Source organism: Centruroides sculpturatus, unplaced genomic scaffold (assembly GCF_000671375.1).
Source record: "Centruroides sculpturatus isolate CEXI.00-Female unplaced genomic scaffold, Cexi_2.0 scaffold1939, whole genome shotgun sequence".
NCBI classification, from domain to species: Eukaryota; Metazoa; Arthropoda; class Arachnida; order Scorpiones; family Buthidae; genus Centruroides; species Centruroides sculpturatus.
The window spans coordinates 63,010-66,685 of record NW_019386297.1 but is presented as its reverse complement, the minus strand read 5'-3'; positions in this window follow the sequence as shown (position 1 = coordinate 66,685).

The following is a 3,676-nucleotide window of genomic DNA, read 5'->3' as shown; positions in this document are numbered from 1 at the left end:
AAACTATGCTATAAACAAAAAATTGTAGGATTACTTACACCGTTCGACTACGCCGTTGCTTAAAGCTGGTTTTCATCGCGGAACAGCACGCGAAACGACGGCCGCAATTTCTGATAACGAATTTTTCGCGGAAAAATAACTTGACCTTTGGAGACATCATTAATATAAATAATTTTTATGGCCGTTGAATAAGAAGTGTTTCTTTCACAAGAAATGTATAAAATTAGTGCTGTATTAGACTTACGGTACCTAATTTACATACTGTGCAGACGATAATAAACTCAACTTACTAGCCTAAAATCTCCGTAGCGTGTTGCCAGGCGACAGAAAGCATATATATAATTATAATAAAGTTACAATAAATTAAGTTAATATATAATTATATATACAGTACTTAATTTATATATAATTAATATATAATACTAAACAGACGATAGCAAACTCAATTTAGCTGCTCGGTAGCGTGGCGCAGGATCGGAGGTAAGTAGTTCGGCTGCTCATCCACTATTGGTCCAGACTCTATCAATCTTGTCGCGAAACGACGTTATAGGAGGTACTTTATACAAAAGTTTTTACAATTTATTCGCTACGTCATAGGAATTGTCGTTATAGGAACGTACGTTATAGGGGGTCGACTGTAGTTATTAAAAATTTAAAATTATTAAGAACGAATATGTCACAAGATGCCTCGTTATTAATACAAAATATTAATGTGAAGGGTAATGCAAATTAATCTCTACAAAAATATGTTAATGGAATAGATACAGCATTCAAATCTGCCATAAAATTTATGGCTTCTGCATCAATTTTCGTGCAATAGCGTAATAACCTATTATTTTCCATTACGTTTGTGAAATTAATATTCACATGACACGCAAAATGACTAAAATACAAATTCTTTTAGTTTCCATTAGTCTGTGTAACTGTAGAATTTTCGCTATATATTCATTATATAAGCTCATTTGTGCTGCATTAACGACGCATTGAGTAACATTTGAAGTTAGTATTCTTTTAATCTTTATGATAGAGCAATTTTACTACGTTTACAATTAGTGAATTCACGTTTAAAATAGTAAATAATATAAACTATATAATTTCTAAAATACAACATTTCAGACTATTTTTAAAACTTATTAAATCTATGTGAATCTGCAACATGGTTTGTATAGCTTATTTGTTAGAGCCGTCGATGAGCTCTTTGACAGCATTTGGGCTGTATATGATAAAACCGCGTTCGTGTATATTGAGTACAACCGAACACAACAGGCACTTTACATGAATTCTTTCTCTTGTTGGTCAATATTCTGTTCTTGATAAGGTTAATTGATGGCAATCTGTATGGTTTACGATTAAACAATATATACAAGATAAATGCTTTCTTAGAATTAATAATGTGCGCATTAATATCGAATTATCTGTTGGTCTAATAAAGCATTCTTAAGAAAATAATAATATCCGCTCATTGTGTGTTAAGTTCGTAGGACGAAGAGTAGAAAAAATTTGTCAAGATGAAAAAATATTTGTATATAATGCTCTTTATTATGTTCAGCGCAGCCATAGTAGCAACAGTTCTCCCAGGCACAATTTACTATTTGCAAATAAAGAAACAAAACGGATCAAATACCGAAGCCTTACTTGTGGCTGTGTTACACTCTCTGCATTACATGTACACTTTTCGCCACATATTAGGTGTGTATTTCTTGGCCATGTTAACACAGCATATTTTTCAAGAAAGATTTGTCAAAATGTATGAAGAGATACAAGCCTTGCATATTACGCGACGATGGTTAAGAGAAAAATTGGAGAGGGTTATCGAAAAGCATTTAGAAATTTGGTGTCATTTTGATAATTTCAACGAACAAATGAAGGTGATACTCTGCCTTAATTACACTGTATACTTTTATATATGCTGCTTCATGTTGTATGAGGCGTTGTTTGTGGAAGTAGACTTTGAAGTGAAACTGTGGACAGCAATCCTAGCGTTCGGGCTTATCGTTGAAATTATTTCGTTCAGTTAAGGTCTTTCTGTGATAACTTCACTAGTAAGTATAGAATGTTATATGTAATGCATGCAAATTAACTTGAATATTTAACTTTTAATAATATAAAAAGAAAACATTTATGTTATTTTAAAATTAATTAAGTTTCAGCAAATTTTAATTTCAGATAAATAATTGGCGATATATAACTAGATATATCGCGAATATTAGTTTTAGTTATTTTTCACTATTATGTGATTAATATCTGAATTTCTATTATGTGTATACACAACCGAAAGAAATATTCATTTTCATATTTAAACCACGTTTGATTTTGCTAACTTGGCCAGTGAAATGTTAGTCTATTCCACAAGTAAACAACATAAACGTTCTTTCACGTAAAGATCATTGCAGGATCCGACATATTCCAGACATTTTCGAAGGGATTGGTGTCAGTTGGCTGATAGACAGATGGAAGTTTGTGGATATCCTGTGCATCTGCAAAGAATATTAGAAATAGATACTTTTTAAATATGGCAATGTTTTTTTATGGTAAATGTTTTCTGGTGCATTTCTGACTTCTCGGATGTCTATTTATTTATCAGTTGTCTCTAAGATAATAAAAGTAGCAAAGAATTGAATGACTTTCTTGGATATTATAAAAGAGAAAAGTAACGTAAAGTGAAAAGTAAATAATGATTATTTATCAAAAACCTGTAAAAACCTGTAAATGCTATTCAGCAGAATAAATAATTATTGATTTAACGCTATTTGCGTTATCACTGTCAGAATATATTTACATAAAAATTCACAAACGTTTTTAGCTTAATTTATAGGCCATTTTCGAAGCATTTTTAAGGCTTTTACAGCATACTTAACATAATTGTCTGTGTGACGACCTTGAACAAGAATTTTATTTCGTTAAAAAGAGCACTAACTTTTTTTATTGACCACCATATTTTACTTATATAATGAAAAAAATTTATATATTTTTCTGAACAGTTAAATGTTGCAATGCATTGAAATTATTAATTACATCCTCATGAAAGTTTAATGTCTCAAATTTTTAAAATAAATAAAATAGAGTAGTTTAATTGTGTCTGCTGGTATCATGCTTAACTTCAGTAATTTATCGCCAAAAAACACTAAAAACATGCATTGTACATAATGATAAATTACTCGCTGGCCACATGTTTAAGTGATACAGTCTCTAAAAGGTCATTGTTTTTACTTATATTGTTCAGACCAACATGCCCTTCTTTTCCATTAAAAAAACATTTCTTATGTAAAAAAGAGCACATTATGTTTATCAATTAAAACATATAATTAAAGTGCTTTCTCAAAAACTTCCTGATGTCCTAAGGAGGTAATGATGTAGCCAAGAGGAAGACCGCCTGTTAAACTAGGTGTATACATTAAGTATATTATAGAATTCGATCTGATTAAATCAGTGACAATGTCCTTTCGCATGAAAGAACGTTAATGCATCTGCTTGATTAGCTTTTTGAAGAAACCTTAGTGTCATTGTTGGCATTGCAAATATTACACTGCCTCAATGCTAGACTGATGAAAAGTCTACAAAATTCCGGAAAAATATAAAGATACAAAATTACCTCTTACTTAATTTTGGCTTTTTTTTAATCTGAAATATCCTTCTTCATATTTAAAATGCGTATTTGTCCGTAATATGTGATGAG